The 21,545-nt window shown below is 33.3% G+C and overlaps 1 long non-coding RNA gene across 4 annotated transcripts in view; it reads left to right on the plus strand.

The window, feature by feature from the left end:
* The first annotated feature begins 503 nt into the window (after positions 1 to 503).
* The window catches only part of LOC143238785 (uncharacterized), a 51,249-nt gene continuing 30,207 nt past the window's right edge, over positions 504 to 21,545 (plus strand). Inside the window, exons 1-4 of one of the 4 annotated variants that reach the window (XR_013020754.1) lie at positions 526 to 941; positions 1,114 to 1,251; positions 11,094 to 11,355; positions 17,023 to 17,588. This is a non-coding gene — a long non-coding RNA (uncharacterized LOC143238785). Of the gene's footprint in view, positions 942 to 1,113; positions 1,252 to 11,093; positions 11,356 to 17,022; positions 17,589 to 21,545 lie in introns of those variants that run through there. The other 3 variants (XR_013020755.1, XR_013020757.1, XR_013020756.1) reach the window with 3 other exon arrangements.

Raw genomic sequence — 21,545 nt, forward strand, 5'->3', positions numbered from 1 at the left:
GTTTATTTAAAGTAATTCAAGTCGTAAATTGCTATATGAGTTTCATTCTCATTTATCTAAGATGAGGTCTAAGTTTGTCAGGAAAAAAACCATTGATGTAGTTTAAAACTAGAAACTCTACAAAATTTCTGAACACCGATTGGTACAAAACGATAAATAAATCCGAAAATGGTTATCACTATACTTTTATTGCGGAAGCAGAAATATGTAATCATAGGTATGTTAAAGTGGGTTGTCTTCAAATGATTTTGCCAGATCTTGAGTATCGGTGATAAATGAAAATGTTCATTATGTTAGAATTTCCTACTGAAGGTGTGTTGTAAGTTCGAACACATAATACTCATCCTTAGGTTTGGATTAATGAGTGTGAGATCTGAGCTAGGAGGGCACAACCGCAGTTGCGGCAGAACTGAAAAACTATGCAAGCTGGTGAGTGTAATATGGCCGAGTAGGAGGACTGGCATATGCCATTATTGTCTTGCTTGTGCCGTATCTGTCTAGAAAACGCCCGCGGACGCGCCATTTTGATGTCGTCACAAATGACGTCAAAAGGACAGCAGACGATCATAAGTTCACGATCGTTGCTACACCTAATAATGGTTAGTTAGCTTTCAGACTCATTTTGCATGTTACTAGTGTGGCAGAGAAAATCTCAATTTTGTTAGGTCTCCTTGCATATAATATTATCAGGTAGAGCTAACGTTTCCAATTACTTTAGTGTTGGAACTTTGTCAAAACATGTATGGCTTTGAAGCTGATGAAAGTTACCGACCCTCCATGGGTGTGTGCCAATCAGCGTTCAGCTTTCAGTCGCTTCTATACAGAAATTATTAGGAAACTGTCACTCGTATGTCGGTACTGTCACTTGCAACACTGGCTCGAAAGACTTTAGCTGTCATCGTTAACAGTAATGATGTTGCGACATGCTGATTTTCACTCAGGTAAGCCTTAATAATAACATTAAACTATCATTCTGGTAGTCTCGATGATGCTAAGTTCATTTTTCTCCATATAACTGTATTTAGTTGGAACATATATATAGTATGATTTGTAGCCAAAGAGCTGCCGTATTGTTAAGCGTAAGGCAATAAGAAAACTTTCCCCTTATCACAGAAGACGAAAGACTCGCAGCTAGACAGGCGTCAGGGTCAATAGCCTTTCCGATATGCTAGACAGCCTTGGATACGTTGGGAGATTCTGAGGGGAGACGGTATGCCGCACAAGGGCTGCCAGACAGACGTTATATATAAGGTACGCACTATTCTTGTGTTTAGGGCTAGACTGGTTTAGTTCCAGTTCTCAACCAGCTCGTCAAGGTGAAGATGAAAATAGGTATCCTTCTCGCCTTTTTAGTCGCCCTGTTTGATAAGGTTCTAGCTATGTTTAGACAAAACAACAGGAAGCGCGTGAGTTGGGATACCTCACTGTATTTCAAGTAAATATGGAGCTAATTTTGTAACATATCAACCTTCTGAGCCATACTTCCTTTGTACGCGAACCTAAATAACAACAACAACGCACATTTGGGTAACGCAGTTATTGATTTTACGATCTTTAGTCGCGAAAATAAAAAAAAATAAAAAGTTTTTATGGCTATTTCTAATAATTAGAAATTATTGGTGTGGTTAAAAAGAGTTGACGCAAAATTCAGTCAAGCCGTGAAAAATGTTTTAAAAGTTCAGATAAAATCTACCTGAAAATAACAACACTATGTAGCACCAATTTTGTTCCTGAATATTATGTGTTATTGCTTAATTGCTTATGTTGTAAAAGTACAGAAAATGGCCATTATTCCCTTCAAACTTTGCTTTTGTGACCTGGATAATGAAATTTAGAAATTAACCTATTTTCTATGAAAAAATGGGCAAATATGCACATTTTAATTTACATAAGTTCTGAACAAAACAACATATGAATCTAGATTTACATGTATTTATACTAAATAAATACAAAAATCTTTAGAAGTGAATAGTTTTTCGAGATTTGCAACTGTAATGTAAATCACTGTCACGTATCAACCCACAAATATGGTCCCCCATCATGTTTTCGTCGTATGCTCCCAGGTCAAAAAAACAAAGTTTGAAGAGAAAAATAGGTCTTTTCCATTTACTTTAGGCATAAGCAATTGGGAAATAACACTTTCTGCCCAGGAACAAGAAAAAGTAAAAATTTTGTTACATGGTATAATCAATGTATTTTAGTACTGACTGTTCACAAGTTATATTCAAGTATTGCAGATAAAACTCAGGGTGGTTTGTTGTTTAAAGTTAAGAACCAAGCTAAAATAGGCCATCTGAGCTCTGCCAATTGCGGGTATCGAAACCCGGTTTCTAATATTGTAAGTCCGCAGACATACGGCTGTATCACTGAAGAGATTCGAAGCAGTTTAACAGTGAAAGTATATATCTAAAATAAATGAATTAGAAAAATGAATTAAAAAGAGTTAGAATATAGATTGTGAAACATGTAGATTGATACCAGTGTAATCAATTTATCTCTGAACATAATAGAGAGCGCTGCGGTTCAAATCTTGATTTCTTAAATTGCTTAAAATTTCACGTTGCCGTATCTACAAAAAAGAAAAAAACACACGATAATTATGTCTATTTAATTAAATGTTATATGTCAGTTAAGTTTTGTTACATACAATGGTTTACACGAATAGGGTTCCATTACAATGGCCTTAATGGATATTTGATAGAGAGTGAGAAAAGACATAATTTGAATTATAATATAGTATCAAACACGAGTAAAAAGACACGTCTTTACATTAATTAATACTAAGACACTTCTTTCTTTTTATCACTAATGTCGGAGTCAGATCCAGTTTTATCATCAAAGTTGCTGATGTAATCAATATTTTTAGTCTGGTTGACAACTTTGAAATTATTTGGATATTATTTGATGTTATACGTTCCTTCACGAGACCTTATGTTCGGTTTACGTGTTTCCAAGACACGTTTTATAGACGGATAAATATCCCTAAAACTTTATGTAATGAAATAAATTGTGAGAACGGCGTTAGAACGAACAAAACATTGGACTCTGCTCGACAGTGCGATATATCGCAGCATTCCAAGCGTTTAATTCTAAAAGCTGTTTCTTTCAACTCTTCTACAAGAATACTTGGCGTCTTATGAAACTCAGCTTAGATAGACTGGCACTTCTACCCAAAGAAAATTAAAACCGCCAGAGAGAAAGAGAAAACGCATTAATAAAAGTAATCACACCAACTGTTTCTGTTTCACAATAGGAGGTAGAAATCGTTTTGTCGCACATTTCTGTCACACAGTGCTTTCTCTTTAATTATATTCAGATTTTTCTTACCTTTTTTAACACAAACTTTAAGTGCAAAATTAACGGTTTGTAAAAATCAGCTCCTGATTTTACAGAAGCTCTTTATCGGTTAAATAATAACTGGACAAACCAACATTCCCATCCCGCACTGAACAAAATTAACATGTTAACTTCCACAGTAAATATGTCTGATGGTAAAATATTGGAACTTTCTGAGAACCCATTGAGTTTTCTTTAACATTTTATTACATTAATACAAAATATTTCCTATTTACATCTAAAGTAATGACGTTAAAAAAACCCGTAGGTTCAAGAAGTCTTGAGAAAAATGAACGAAAACCATATAACCCGAGCGCCATCGAACTCTTTGTTCCTCAAGAAGAAAGGTCCCCCTTTCGAAAGCGCTCAGGTTATATGGTTTTAATTCATTTCTATATTTAGATTAATTAACTAATGGTTGTGTAGCCAATCTTGTTACCTTCTAACTAATTATATCGAAAACAAGAAAATACGTTAGTTATCAATTGTATTATTGATAATAACACGATTTACAGTTGTTAAAAAATATAAAACCATCTTATACACATTTACAAAGGTGATCTTTATTGTATTTATTCACGTTCGATATCGGTAATTGTTCTTATGTTATTTACAAAGGTGATATTTATTGTATTTATTCACGTTCGACATCGGTAATTGTTCTTATGTTATTTACAAAGGTGATATTTATTGTATTTATTCACGTTCGACATCGGTAATTGTTCTTATGTTATCTCCGATCTTAGTTCAAATACATCACGTGAAATATAATATTCTTACTATGTTATATTTCATATTTATTGAAGTAGTTTCTATAAAATCGAGTAATTTTGAGTTATTTTAAACACTCGGTCAACCAGATCCTACGAACTGAACTTTTGTTTTTTACTTGTTTCAGACATTTATTGAATTAGCCTATGTAAGATGGAACATTTGGTTATTTCAGATATTCATTGAATCTGGTTGAGTAAGACTGAGCATTCTTTTTGAGTTACTTCAGATATTCATTGAATCTGGTTGAGTAAGACTAAGCATTCTTTATGAGTTATTTTAAATATTAATTGAATCTGGTTGAGTAAGACTGAGTATTATTTATGAGTTATTTTAAATATTAATTGAATCTGGTTGAGTAAGACTGAGTATTCTTTTTAAGCTACTTTAGATATTCACTCACGTAGAGATTCTTTGTTTTGTGCAACTTATGAGAAACATACTTGTTTGAGGTATATCAGATATTTGGATTAGGTTGTGCGAAGATGAGTGTTGTTTTTGACTTGTATCATATATTCATTTAAAGATATTTTATACGCTGGGATTTTCCTTTTGAGCTATTTATGGGATTCATGTAATTATATTCTAAAATACGAAACAATTTACTGACTTCTCACAGATACTCATTCGACAGGTTCTAATCCCGTTCTAATATCCTTGGAGACGTTTTAATGTGGCGGCCTATCCCACTATTCGTTAATAATAGAGTAGTACAAGAGTTGGCGGTGGGAGGTGATGACTAACTGTCTTATCTCTAGTCTTAAAATGTTAAATTAAGAACTACTAGCACAGATAGCTTTCGTGTAGCTTTGCAAGAAATTAAAATACAAACATAGATAAGTTCTACAGTCATTCAGTTATTCCCAGTACTGATTCAAGTAGAGTCTAAAAAACTGAAAATTCTAGATTGTAGTACTTCAGATATTTTGTGAGTCAGGTTCGGCAAGACTCAACATTATTTACACGTTATTTCAGTTAATTCAAGTAAAACTAAGTTTCAAGCATCCATTCGAATAGAGTTTGTAAAAGAAAATGTTCTGTTTTAGCCATTTTTGACATTCATCTAAGACAATTTTATAGCATTCATTCAAATAGATAATTTAAGGTGGAATATTATTAGTTATTTTAGATATTCATTCAAATATATTCGATAATACGAAATAAGTTTTGAGTTATTCATAGATCCATTCAGAGAATTTTATTAAAGTAATATTTACGTTAATTTTATGAAGCAGTTTTAGTTATCTCTGGAGATTCTGTAAGACCGAAAAATTGCTTAAATTGTACGAGATTCATTTAAATAGTTTTGTTAACCGAAGCATTTTTGAGCGATTTCTCGCATTATGTGGTTATTCTACAAGCCTGGTTAATTGCTTGATATATCCAAGTCATTTTTCCATTATATTATACAACGTTTATTTGAGTAGTTCTTATAAAATTTAACATTTTTGGTTAAGAAATTTGAAATATTTATTGAATTACGTCCCATACGACTTAACATTTTTTTTACATTGCTTCAATTGATTCAAGTAGATTTTAGAAATATAATAATAATAATTAATTAGACTGTCTTTGACATTCACGAATAAGTGGGTTCTGTAAGGTGAAACAATGTTGTGAGGCGTTTTTTTCAAGTATGCCCCCAGTGTCACAGAGGTATGTCTTCAAACTTAGAACGCTATAGATCGGGTTTTGATACATGTGGTGGGCAGAGAATAGATCACTCTTTGCGCAGTTTAATTTCGAACAGAGAAGCAAAGTATTTAAGTATATCACATAAAACTGATTCAATTATATTCTATAAACCGGTGCAGATTTTGAGTTATTTTAGTATCCGTTGAAGTAGATTCTATGAAACGGGGAAAAAATTCTAGGCTAATATATTTCAGATATACATTGAATCTTGGTTGAGTAAGACTGAGCATCCTTTTTGAGCTATTTCAGATATTCATTTAATCTGGTTGAGTAAGACTGACTACTCCTTTGTAGTTATTTCAGATTTTAATTCAATCAGATTTTATAACAGGGACATTTTTATTGAGCTTTTTCTGAAATATATTTATATACACAGATTTCATAAGAAAGGGAAATATTTTGAGTTATTTTAAAGTAGATCATATAAAATAAATAAATATAGAGGTATTCTTAGGTGTCCATTCAAGTACATTTCATAGAAGTGAACATTATGTATTGACTTATTTGAGGTAATTATTGAGTCAGATATTATTACGTGAATAAATGTGTTCCTTGAGTTATTTCATGAAATCATGTTAACCAAGGAAAATATTTGTTGAGTTAGTTGTGTTATATATTATAACAGATTTCGTACGACAAATTATTTTGTTGAGTTGGTTCTGCAATTCGGTGAAGAAGACTTCATGAGATGGAACATTGTAGTTAACATGTGTTAAACCAGATTATGTACGAACGAATTATTCATATTCTTTCTTCTATTGATTCTATATACCATGTAACGTTAAGTTATTTCTTATATCTTTTTAATCATGTTCCGTAATATTAATGAAACATCCAAAGTTATTTCTCATATTCGTGTGTATTCTCTGCTCATTCAAGATGGGTCTTTATCTAATATTAACCAGAGAAATTGTTATAATATGGACATTTGTAATCTTTAGGGATACGTGTGTTAAGTTCAGATGATAAAAACGTAAGGCGTACCTTTATTGTGTTGATGACAAAATCTGCCGACAAGGAAAGTAGGTAGTGAAAGACATCATGAACAAATAAATACATGAATGAATGTTAGTATGATTCTGTTGTTGATACGAATGTTATATATCAATAGTTTAAAAGGTAAGTACGTAAAATTATAGCATATTTAATAGTATTTCATTTTCACACCCGTGAATGAATTTAACGAGATCCAATGAGTTCATACATTGTTCACTTCTGTGACAAAATTAGAAAGAAAAAAAGCGAGTCTTTATTTGCTCTATTTAGATACAAGTAATCTGTACCAGAAAGAAATAATTATCCTAAACAAAAATTCCATCATCATTTGTTTTTAATTCTGAATAATTTGTGTACTAAAGTTACAGTTATCAAAGCGTCCTCTACATTCTGGATTGAGACTTACACTTTATTTCTCGTGAATAAAATTAGTTTAAATTTTCAGAGTGAATATGTGTTACTATAGAAGCTTAATGTAAGAGTGACTGAACACAGGATAATCGTGTTGTTGAAATGGAGATATCCTCATAAAACTTTTCTTTTCAAATATTGTGAGTATAATAACACTTTGCTCACTTGTCATATCATAATTTGTCAGAGATCAAACAAGCTAGATTCATAAGAAAAATATACGGTAGCAAAAAAGCTCTGAGACAGCTCATTCCCAATATTCTAAATTTATAGCCGTGGAACTGTAATTGTAAATAGAAAGATAATGAGTTTTCTCACTTCCAAGATAAATGTCGTAATACAGAGTCTAGTTTTATGTAGCAAGTTCTATGCAAAAACGTATACTTTTTTCACTTTTATTTTTTGAATAATGTTATTTTTTGTCTAGAAAGACTTCTTTAAATGACACTTTAACTCAGTATGAACCAGACACATACATAAAAAATTAAGATGTCATGAAAACTATCTAAAAAATAAATAAGGTTTATCTGAATCATCACTATGTAGCCCACATATTAACATCACGCATGTCCCAATGTATTTTTATTCATAAACCAGTCTTTTAATAAATAAACTCTCTGAGTTCTAGAGTAAGTTTTTGGTGGCTGTTCTCTGTTGTTAATGCATAATTAAGAAGGTAACTACAACTCTTAAGAAAAGAATATAATAGTCACTCTACTGATAATTCAATATCGTAATATATCATCTTAAAATTATGTACACCTTTGAATACCCCGGGTCTATTTAATGTTAGTTGCAATGATAGCTTTGACTAAATGTTTAATATATCTGTTTCGTGATTTTTACTTTTTTTTACTATAGGTATTATATCGTTTTATTAGCTTAGTAGATGGATTTCGGACTAACTTAAATCTCCTACAAGTCAACCAAATACCGTGAGATATTATTGGGATTGTGGTCGAAAACACTAAGGCTACATAAGTGAAGAAACAATATATTCCAACCGTCATAAGTTAAACAGTATATTAAATTAAATGTATCCCTTAATTAGGTAATTTTTAGCTTCCTTTGATTATAAATCAATGATTATTTCTTGTCATTTCATATACAGATAAACGATAACACAATTGCTACAAGATGAACAATTTAGAAATATAAACTTCCCAGTTTCGAACCTGCGACTCTTAGATAGCCAGGTAGTTATGATGCTCAACTCGCTGTCTGAGGGTTGTGAATTCGAACCCCGCATACCAAACATGATTGTCCTTTCAGCCGTGGGGGCGTTATAACGTGACGGTCAATCCCACTATTCATTGGTAAAAGAGCAGCCCAAGAGTTGGTGGTGAGTGATGACTATTTGCCTTCTCTCTGGTCTTACACCGCTAAATTAGGGACGGTAAACGTAGATAGCCCTCGTGTAGCTTTACGCGAAAGTCCAAAAACAAACAAACTAGTCCGCCTTAAGCAAGTAAAAGATCTTGAAACGTGAGTAAAACCTATTAAACATCCATATGACTGTGAGAGCCTGATAGAAAATTAATTTTATAATTTGGTTGCTTATAGTTCTTTTTCGGAAAGTAAAAATTATTGGGCCGTTAAAAATAAAACCAGTCCAGTAGACAGACCTCAATGTAAGAAGTTTAGCTGTTTGTTGTTGTTCTCATTCATTGTTTTACTTGATGAAAGTTATATTATTGGGTCTGTCGAAATAAAAATCAGTCAGATAAACCATTAATTTTTCAAGACATTAATTTATTTTTTCTGACGCGTTTTTTCGCTTGAGGAAAATAAAATTATTGGGTGGAAAACATAAACCTATCAAACGCATACCCAATGGCGCGACACTTACATTTTTAAAAACCATTGACTCTACTTGATAAAAGTAAAATTATTTTGTCGGTTGAAAATAAACACTATTTAGAACACACACACACACACTGTTGCAAGAGGCATTTTTGATTTTTATCTGGTAGTTTCATTCGGATAAATAAAATCGTTTCTGCCACGAAAAGAATAAAATCGATTACGAACACATTCAGCTACAAGAGGTTCAGTTTGCTAGACGTTAAAGTTTTAGGTGAAGATACAACAAGACTTGTAATTAAAATCTAAATGTGAACGAAATTTTTGATTTAAAAAAAATCGGAATCAAACGTCAAGATTTAAAACCATAACGTTATTAACACGATAGAACAACGAAAGTAATTTTATTTTTATTTTACTATGTATTGACACGTTTATTAAACAACCAAAAATCATTATTTATGTGTCCTTTATAATTATATAAATTAGGCATTATTGGCTAATAATTCATCTCAAGGCTGAATAAAAATCTTTAATTTTTCCCAAAGACAAAACCTTATCTTCATTATTTTAATAGCTGTTAGGCACAATGCTCCACAATTCGCTGTCTGTGTTGTGTCAAGTGGTGAGAGTTATAAGCCCCAAAGCTTACAGCTGAGTCATTGGAAGACACTTCATCTTCAGAGTTTTGAAACGTAAGTCCGAAAGCTCATAACCCTAAAACCTTGATTTCGATACCAGTGATGAGCACAACACAAATAGTTCATTGGGTAGCTTTGTGCTTAATAAATAGCAAACATAAGTCGTGACTGATGTTATTAAAACTGCAGCCCTGCTATGGTTCAAGCTCACACTTCCTATACTTAAAAAAAGAAGCATGTCTTTGTCTATTTAGAAATTAAATGCAATATTTTTGATATATGCGAAAGGTTTCATGTTGTTGTCATTTAGCTATCTAAAATGTTAAAAAAACATCCGACAAGTGACAGACGTTTATAACTGCAATCTATTCTACTTCGGACGTGCGTTAAGACTTGTACATTAGTTAACTGTGCGTTTTTCTCTGGAAGATGTGAATTTCTCTTGGAAAATGAAATTTTCAAAATCATGTTTGTTTATTTTTTATATGTATATTTTGATATTTAGTTTTACGTAGATCCAGATGTGGAATTCGTTTCAAACCTACTACTAACGTTGAAAGCACTTGTACAAAAATAAATGACCTACATTCATAAATCCGTAAAACACTCAAAATTCAGCTGAAATTTGTTTAAAGAACAAATATTATATATGGTAGGAAAAAATTAAGTGTATAACCAAAAAATCCATCTAAACAAACAATTATCTGATTATATATTATTTTTTTTAAATGTTAGGCTTAACAAATAAATAATATCAAAACTCTGAATTATGTGCTTATATAAAATGTAATGCCAAAAATCTTAAGTGTGTATAAATATAACAATATTAGATGTTTCCACATTTATCTGTGTTTCTTGATATATTGAATACAAATAGAATTAATTAATTTTATCGGTTACTTTGTCTTTTTAATACTACATGAAAGAAGAACTTTCAAGTTTAAGCTATATACGTGTTATATATCATCGAATACAAGTGTTACTATGATTATCTGGGAAAACCCAAAAGTTAGAGATTTGGTTTTTCTCTTTAAAATAAATTTATTTGTACTCGATCTTTCGTTGTTTCGATGTCATTTATACAAATTTACTTAATATTTGTTTTTTGTTATCAGTCTGATGCTATATCAGGAACTAAAAGAAAAATATCCCACAGTTTGCGTTTTCCTCGCTTGATTTCAAATGTGCGTCAATTTTCAACTATTTAACCACATCAGCACATTCTGTTTACTACATGCCTTCATTTTAGGATTCTTGTGTACGTCACATAGGAAGTATTTTGCTCTTTAAAGCAAGAACATTTCAAAGAATACAACACAAATATAATGTTGTCTCCAGGTGTTACTGTACAGTATTTTTAAAAGTGTCCTAAAGTTTATTTTGTGGAAAAACTATTTCAACGAATAGCGTGAAGTAACATCGTTTGTGTTTCTTCTACAGTTTTCTAAATTTGTCGTCAGGGGACAACAATTGCTCGAACAACTAAATATTTTTAAGCTAGTCTGGCAGTCTTCCTACTGAGGTCTAGACGGCAAGTGCTTTAGATACCACAGTGAAGACTGGTTTAGGAAGAGAAAGGTTGGTTGACATTCTAGAGTTACTTAACTTCTTAAACACTGCTACAATCAGATTCGACTCTTCCATGAAGTTGGATGATTTTATATGCCTCAAGAGGTCGTCGTTGTCAAAACCTCAAAGCAAGGTAAGTAATGAAGTAAAAAATATTGATTACCTGAAAAATAATCATAATTAAATTATTCCTATATATATTAAAACAGTTATACACCTACGCTATTTCAATATGCAAGTTTTACACAGGTGCAAGTTAAGATAAAATATCATCATCTGCTTTGTCTCAGTACTTTCTTTTTACATAGAAGATTGTTATCACGTCACGTAACTATAAAGTTGTAGAACTTTATTGTTACGTTTCCGATGTAAACTTTAACAGAACTATGGCAACCAGAACAAACTATATCTTATGAAACTTCCTATGCTTTACACGTTTTCCTGTCTGTCACGATTTCTATTGAACAACAGCCTAGCCTCTCTATTGCACTTCCAGCAATCAAAGGAAAAAACAATTTGAACTATGCTTTTACGATATCAAGTAGAATTCAAAGCAGCAATAACTATTTCACACTGAACAACTTTTATTGTGATTATCAGATATTTTTTCTCGTAGATCAGAATACGTTCATTGTCTCTCATTTGTCATTATCAACACAATTAGTTTGAACAAATTAACGTTCGTATCGGATAGCATCAGCATTATTACAAACCTGCTTTTGGTAAACGAGTCACGTAACATGCTTGCCTTATGTCCTGCAATGTGAGGAAACTCCAGAAATATTAATGATTTCCTACGTCTATAGAATGTGGTTAAGGATTGATTGTGTACCATTTCGTAAATGGTTTCAATCGAATTTTTGTTGCTCTAATACTTAACACCTATTTCTTTGGTAAGGGATTAAATATTAGCCGCATTTATCATGATTACTTATGTATGAATCATAATTAATCTACTGTAAGGGTTAATTTAAAAAAAAACTCTTAAAACTATATAAATATGGCTTATGTCATCTGACGTTAAAATGTTTACGAAATGAATTTTGGATTGCAAAAATGTATATGTTATAAATTCATATTTTTCAGAAATGTTTCATTGTAGAGAGAGTAAAATTCGCGCTCTTTCAATCACGTGCATGTAGTACTGCAGCTGTAAAAATGAAGTAAAATTTATATCGTGTGACACAAAATATGACATCTACTTATGTATGAAATTAATCGTGAAATTTATTTCCCTATAAAGCTGGTATTGTATGTCGTATGTCTTTGGCCTTAAACACTATACGTATAAACAAAATAAAGTTTAAATATGTATAATATGAAAAATTTAAATGAGAACCAGTTGTTAAACGTGCAGTTTCTAATTAGCGTAAGGTTAAGTTTGTTTGTTTGTTTGTTTTGGAATTTCGCACAAAGCTACTCGAGGGCTATCTGTGCTAGCCGTCCCTAATTTAGCAGTGTAAGACTAGAGGGAAGGCAGCTAATCACCACCCACCGCCAACTCTTGGGCTACTCTTTTACCAACGATTAGTGGGATTGACCGTCACATTATAACGCCCCCACGGCTGGGAGGGCGAGCATGTTTGGTGCGACCGGGATTCGAACCCGCGACCCTCGGGTTACGAGTCGAACGCCTTAACACGCTTAGCCATGCCGGGCCTCAATGACTTTATAATGATGATAAGTGGTAGAGAAGTTTACTAAAATATAAAATGGACGTTTTTTAAAAGAATAATTTCTAAACAAGAATCTTGGTAAACTAGTGATACCAGGATAATATTCGTGTATTGAAGACAAACACTAATTATATCCAAACATAGTGAACGTATTGCACTGTGTCATTGATGTAATTAGTTATGATGTTCAATATATGTATATATACATGTGTGTATAACAAATCATCCCTTAACAAGATACAATTATAAAAACTAACATTTTATCACATGTACAGTATTGTACAAAGTGTTATCACAAGACAAAAATTATGTTTCAAGCTACTTTCAAAGAGCAGTGCAAGGTAAATCACAGGCGAAACATCAAAAGTTTATTAATTTTTATATTTAGTATAACAAAAACTTAGTGGAAGTGCCTGAGTTTAGTAAACAGTTAAAATTTTGCGTGTCCCTTTTACTGTAATAACTGTAGACAGTCTTTCAAGCACTGTTGTAACATGTTTAATCAAAGTTTCATTTGGGATTTTACTCCAAATGCCTCTAATACGCTTCCATAAAGTTCCTTTAGAAGTAATTTTGATATGTCACGTTTTTCAACTATCAAATCTGAGATCTAATCTGTGGGAGCCATTGCATCATTGCCAAATTACAGCAGTTTCTAATTCTGCTAAGTGTATGAGATCATTATCTTCTTCGTAGTAGAATCTTTACCAATAATACGCAAACCACTGGGTATATCATGATGGATCAGTATCTAATGGTAGTTGTGCTGATCCAGTATTCCATCCATTTAGCAAGTGTCTCCTGTTTCCTCAGTAGAAAACATTCCTAAACTATCACATTGCCTGCCCAGTGCTTTATGGGAGGTGCTATGCATTGAGGTAAATATATTTCACCTTTCTTCTGCCGGACGTACAACTTACATTTTGAACCAGATATTTCAAACTTGGATTAATCTGTCCATAACTCCCTTTTGCAATCATTTACAAATTTCAGTCTCTTACCAATACTCGGAAATCGAACCAAATATTCCATTCTTGTTCAGTATTCTTAATACTATAGATCTGGACACTTTTCTATCATGTGGTACATGTTTATCTCATGCTTGAGAGCAGTGACTGTCTTCCTTCTGTCCAAAGGCTACATAAACAAAGATACTTAACATCAGTATCATTGAGTTTAAGTGTCCTGCTTCTTCCTTTCATATTTACCTGTCTCGGTCTTATGATCTGAGGTGTACTTGACAGTGTTTGGATTGCATTTCAAATCTACAGCAATTTTTCAGAAAGTCCAACCAGCATCATGTAAAGCTTTTACTGAACTCTCTACTCTACTGACAATTCTCTATGCTTTTTGGGCTATGGCATGACAACAAAATTTAATATATAATGTTTAACACTGTTTTTTATCAATGTTTATTTGTAGAGTGCTATTAAATTGATTTATACTAGTATATACCAGTACCATATGCTAGCTCCTTGCTAGCTTCTTTCTATTCAGTTGAGACACTGAATGGGGAACTATGATCGTTATTTCAGACCCTAAATTTGATCAATATGTTCATTCAACTAGAACCCTTATGACATACCTTATTAATACAAGTAATTATATGGTAATTCTAAAGAATGGTAAGTATTTTCACCCTGGCTCCTTCAGTTGTCAACAGGGATCAGAGAAGCATTACCATGGTGCTGAAGTTTACATTCTATATTATAGCATGAAAAAAATTAGTCCATAAAATGGAAAGAATGACAAAATATTACCTTACACTAACACTTTTTACACAGTACTGTATTGACTAAAATCAAATACAGTTTCAGATAATAATAATTTTGACAGTAACTCCCAATTGGAGCTGGAGATACTCCTTTTCTCCAAATATCTAAGCAGTTAATCACATAGGGAAAAAAGGCTAATATACTAACAAAATAAAAACAATAAATAAATCAATTAAGTGACAACCCCTAGGTTATGACAGATAATGTTTAAAGTCCATTAACACATAAACTGCCATTGATCAGTGTGGGCATAATGGTTTCCTCTCAACACAATTAATACAAAATTATACTACCCACCAATATTGTTAATAATATAGTCACCTAATATCCATAACATTAATAAAGGTCACCGTAATAAAGTGACGGTAAGGTCTTTAATTATGGAATAGTGTTAATAATTTTGATATATACGAATACACACATATATATATTTACACTTGTAAAACTAACATTAAATTTCTACCTTAGTATATTGATTTAGATTTACATTAGTTTCCTGAAATGACCGAAAACCGTAAGACATTATTGGAATTATAGCCAAAAGCATCTAAAATGGCGAGTAATGAATGAAAGCATTTCAATCATTACAAGTTTTGTTGTAAGCTTTTTGTGACACTTTGAAAGTTAATGTTTAGATCTGGAATTCTTTAAGCTTTGAGAAGGTCTAACAAGGATATTAATTTTTATCTGCCGAAATCGTGTGGGTGACTACAGTAAGACACCACTGTTTTCTCTTTTGTTTGATTTTATCAGAGTCTTATAAATGGAATTAATCAATGACATCAAACTAAAATACACAACATTGCTCTTCATGTACAGTTTACTTTTTTGGTAAAGCATAAGTAGCGATAACACTAGCAGTAAATAAAGTTCAGGTTTGTTACAAAAACACAGAGGGTTATTTACTTATACTAATAACGTGGCGTTTAGCTAAGCGTTGAAACTGTAGCGCCAAAAGCGCCATGTTTATCACCTATATACGTGGTCAACAACAAATTCGCGATCATTCGACAGCATAGATTGAGTAGTTTCGGCTCTTTTTGAGTAGAGACGCGATATTATTAAATAATGTACAGCCAAAGGAGACAACATTTCGTAGTGGGGAGTTTCTTCATTATTTATATAAGGTGAAAAAAACTCTCACAGCGGGGCGCTTATGACAATAATGGGCTCCAAACTCACATCCCAAGCCAGTCCAGAACAAGATCTTCATCCACCAAGGTGAGACTATGGTTAAGAATGAGAATCCTTTGGCTCAAAAGTCCATTGTGATGAACTTGGGCACATCTTCTGTTTCCACAACAAAGTAATGAACAATGAGCTACAGTTTATAAAGGCACACAAGCTTCCAACCTTTAAACCATCTGTTGTTTTCATGAAGACCGCCGAAGAAAACTTAAGTCACAGAAATCTAATACCTGTAAAATCCTCGATGAAATTCCATTTGTCTTTCGTGTCTTTGTCTCTGCTCTGCTTAAAAGTGGTTTCGTAAAGTGAAGTCCTTTTATAGTGGAAGGCCTGTGATCTAAACTTCACTTTCCAGCCCTTTCACAGAAGCTTGTTATTTTAGGAATCAGCCATCAAACAGAGCAATGGAAAAAGTAGGTCTAAGAGCAACATGGAGTCTGGAATACCGCTCTCATATATACAGTATTAACTCTTAATAAATTATTAATGTATTCTATTATTTTATCCACTGTTTTTATTAATACACATCGATTCAAATGAATCACTATTACCAGTTGAATTATTCTGATCTGTTTCGTCTGTTTTTTATCTTGTTTATAAGTTATTTTAACTGGTATGTCTTCGTTTGATTTGAATGAACGTACACTACGTATTATAATCTTGAACATATATGCTTGTCATGTATATATATATAATTATAGAGCACACGGACTGTTTGTGATAAAAATCAGCTGCAAATTACTGTACGCTGAGAAGAACTTATTCATTTTGTAGCTAAAGCGTTTGAAGTTGTTTACACTCTACTGTTTATATACTTAATTTAACTAAAGAAAAGGAACAAAAAAATCAATTATGGTCTTCTTACGCATGCTGTCTCGTATTAGGAAATAAAAACCATGGTCACTTATATCCCATGAAATAAGATCTTACGAGAATGACCCAACCAGATTTTCAGAATTTCGGTTAAATTACTTGATGTTACCTATACTGACCCCACCAGTTACAAATATATAGAATACTTCTTTTTGTGTGCTGAAGAAATTTATCAAAGTAACATTACGATCACTGGACCAACATAGTTTTTATCAGCAGCGTCAGATTTCTAAAAAGTACATTGACCTATGTAGCCACACCATAAGAGAAATTATTATAAATTTTCAGATCACCATGGGTAGTTGAGACCGATCTTAGTTTTAACCTGGCAATGATGTTGTAATTCTATCGCCAAATAGTTTCGTGGGTGACAGAACCATGAGGAGGAGAGAAAGAAAACATCGTCTTCTAATGATGACGAAGATGGTAGTTAGGAGAGAAGAACATCAGTCACTCAGTAGTTTCGTCACATAGCGATTCGATCATGTGAACATATGATCGTATGACCTATGGTCATAGGTCATAACTTACCACTTAACAGCTTCACCATAACTACAACTGTATTACATGAGCATCTTGAACTTCTAATTAAAGAAAAATTTCTAATTTGTAAAGACCATCCCCATGTATATAATCTACAGACGTGCTTTTAAGTAAAACGATTTGAATTGGTTTAATAGCAAACATCAATAGATATTTCCTAAGTTGCACTGATATGTGTTTATAAACACGTTTCTGTTGCTGTTAATCTTACAATAATACTAATACTTTGGTTATATGTTTTTATTTAGTAGATTATTTATGTGTTTCTGTTCCATCATTCTTTGCCATTAAATGTTTTCCAAGCTTCATGTTGTCAAATATGGTTCATTTTCTCCTTCATTTATTCAACATATGTTAATACATCCTGTTTGTTTTGTTTGTTTTTGGTATTTCGCACAAAGCTACTCGAGGGCTATTTGCGCTAGCTGTCCCTAATTTACCAGTGTAAGACTAGGGGGAAGGCAGCTAGTCATCACCACCCACCGCCAACTCTTGGGCTACTCTTTTACCAACGAATAGTGGGATTGACCGTCACTTTATAACGCCCCCGCGGCTGAAAGGGCGAGCATGTTTGGTGCGACCGGGATTCGAACCCTCGACCCTCGGAGTATTCAAATCGTTATAAATTAAACACATTTCAAAATCATGTGATTTTAGAAATAAATAAACAATAACACGAGATACCACTTGTGTTACGTATAAATTACAGTTTAGGCCTACTTGTGAAGCTGCGTCTAATTTACGAGTCGCACGCCTTAACGCGCTTGGCCATGCCGGGCCCACTACATCCTTTCTACAGACTGCACTGCTGTTGAAATAAGGGTACTTCGAAACTTTCGACTCTTACAAATAAATGTACACCACCATAGTTATGAAAGGAGCCCGGATATTTAAATTATCATATCTGACAACATTTCATCAAAAGCGTATTGAAAATTATGTTTTGTCCACGAATGTTTGAACGTGATATATTCTCACTCTGCCTATCTAACTCGCTTTTCTTACAAACTAACATTGCTTTTATTTCTCTCCTTCTTCCTCTTCCAACAATACAAGACTGGTGATTTGAATAAAATGAATGTCAGAGTGCAGGATATTGCAAGAGGGAACCAATGAACACGTCCGAAACAGATGGTGTTTGTAGTAGCGTCATTTAGGGATAAGTTTCATATGGTGGTTTTGCATGTGCGGAACATCTTCTGTTACAATTTTTAAAACACTCGTGTAGAAATGTCTCTGCATGAAACGATTCTTAATATGGCTATGGAAAATTTTTATTCTCTTGAGAAACGTTCTTTATAAAATATAATTTTAAATACGAGGTATTCCTGCTGCTTTGAAAATTTCTGTTAAATTTCAAAAACTGCACTTAATATTGAAGAGAGGTATTTGACACATAATTCGAAATAGTTTTTCAAATATTAATAAGTTTGATTGAAATATACACATAATTCTTACATTGAGGATGGCCTAGCGCGTTAAGGCGTGCGCTTCGTAATCTGTGGGTCGCGGGTTCGCGCTCGAGTCGCGCCAAACATGCTCGCCCTCCCAGCCGTGGGGGCGTTATAATGTGACGGCCAATCCCACTATTCGTTGGTAAAAGAGTAGCCCAAGAGTTGGCGGTGGATGGTGATGACTAGCTGCCTTCCCTCTAGTCTTACACTGCTAAATTAGGGACGGCTAGCACAGATAGCCCTCGAGTAGCTTTGTGCGAAATTCCAAAAAACCAACCTTACATTGAGTATTAAACAAGCCTAGCATGGCGTTGTGATTACAGACACTATTTACAAGCGCAAGTTCGAATCTCGTTACATGTAGGGGTGTTATAATGCGACAGTTAATCTCAATACTCGTTGATAAAGAATAACCCTAAAACATGTTTGTGAGTGGTGTTAATTAGTTACCTTTACAAAGACGGTTAGCACAAAGAGGCCTCAGGTAGCTTGGGATGAAACTTGACAAAAATACAATGTACTGTACGTATGCAGAAAATTCAACTGAACAAACGAACAAGTAGATTATGAGGTCTAAGTATCATCAAGAAATACATAAAAAACAACAATAAGATATTTATAGAACTTTAGTTTTAATTTGATATGTCCTTAAAGTTGTTTTTAAAGCTTTCCATGAAAGTGCCACAATCACTAACTCCCTGCGAAACCGGAAAGTTCCTTTGATTAACATATTGCTATGTCATCATGACTTTAAATATATACTTAAAGAAGGAATTTGAACAAAGAGGTTTAAGGTTGATTTATATTCTAAAGTGTAATGTGTTATAATAACCTGAAACTTGTAAACGTTTAGTATTTTGACGTGTTTTGCTTATGAAGCGACGACTTACTTGGCCCTATATAACATAAACTGTCATTGAAAAACAAAAACAAAATAGAGGGCGCGGCAACATACACGTACTGTTGCAATTTTGAAACTCAATACCTACCTGTACTGGTGTCACAGCTAATACTTCCGTTACACACTGCGCACCAAGTATTGGCAGAGATGTGGACTTAACGTATATCGTTACTTAACCCTGCAGTTCTCACGGCAAAATAATAAAAAAGGGACCGTTTCCTTGAGCTGGGTGTCAAACTTCCATGACATTCTGTTGACACTTCCTAGAGTCTTTTATTAAATATTTCAGCATCAAATATTTTAGTTGTTAGACAAATGAACAGCTATTTATGACCGTCAGTTAGTGTGGAAGATTACTTGATATTCAGGCCTTTTAAATAACGGAAATGTTGATGAACATAATCCACTATAGAATATATAGAAACGATCCCTTAATCACCTAACTTATGCGACACCAATTTCATGTCTGGACGAAACTAGAAAACACGGTAGAAACCAATGGCCCTTATCGTCTGGGTCGGTAAAGGGCACGGTTGGCCAGTTTTGACCTTGGCTATTGGCCACAGTTCTGTTAACAACTTCCTCCAGAGGAAGCATAAGAGGTACAAACAAAAGTAAAGAAAAAACTTTAACAACAATGATTCATTTGGTTGTCCATGTAATAAATTATTCTTCATTAGGTAGCATGTAGAGCTCGAATATCTAGATGGTATTGTGCACAAAAGTGCAGTGGACTAACAACCTACTCACTTAAATACTTGTTGAAGAATCCGCAAGCGATTGCGGCCCGATGTTCCTGGATGGAATCTAATGGTGATAACTAACTAACTAATTGTGCACAAAATGGTTAAAATAAACCTTTCTTAAAACCAGAATGATACACCACAATTACCAGTTACAGCGCTTGTCTGGCCCGGCATGGCCAGATGCGTTAAGGCGTTCAACTCGTAATTTGAGGGTCGTAGGTTCGAATCCCCGTCGCACCAAACATACTCGCCTTTTCAGCCGTGGGGGAGTTATAACGTGACAGTCAATCCTGCTATTTGTTAATAAAAGAGTAGCCCAAGAGTTAGCGGTGGGTGGTAATGACTAGCTGCCCTCCTTCTACTCTTACACTGCTAAATTAGGTACGACTAGCGCAGATAGTCCTCGCGTAGCTTCGTGCGAAATTCAAAACAAACAATACAGCGCTTGTTTAAACCTAACGAAACATATATATCCTAGAGTTACTGAAACTTATAGTAACACATTTTTTCATGCTAGTAAATCCTAAACATAAAATTTTCTATAGCTACCTAAGCCTAATAACATCATCTTTTGTAGTTAGTGAATTCTAAACACGCACATATTTTAAGTTTAGTACATCTTATACACACACATCTTCTAAGTTTAGTACATCTTATACACACACATCTTCTAAGTTTAGTACATCTTATACACACACATCTTCTATGTTTAGTACATCTTATACACACACATCTTCTATGTTTAGTACATCTTATACACACACATCTTCTAAGTTTAGTACATCTTATACACACACATCTTCTATGTTTAGTACATCTTATACACACACATCTTCTAAGTTTAGTACATCTTATACACACACATCTTCTATGTTTAGTACATTTTATACACACACATCTTCTAAGTTTAGTACATCTTATACACACACATCTTCTAAGTTTAGTACATCTTATACACACACATCTTCTACGGTTAGTGAATCCTATAGACATAAATATTCTAAATTTATTTTCCATTACGTTAGACACTTACTTGTGCTTGTCATGAGATGTACGCAATTTATATAAAAAGTAATATACTTTCTGTAAACGCCAACACATCGTATTTTTATAAAATAAACTTTTAAGTAACTCGGTTTCTTCGAAAACTATAAAGCATATTAACTT

This window comes from Tachypleus tridentatus, chromosome 13, assembly GCF_004210375.1.
Source record: "Tachypleus tridentatus isolate NWPU-2018 chromosome 13, ASM421037v1, whole genome shotgun sequence".
NCBI classification, from domain to species: Eukaryota; Metazoa; Arthropoda; class Merostomata; order Xiphosura; family Limulidae; genus Tachypleus; species Tachypleus tridentatus.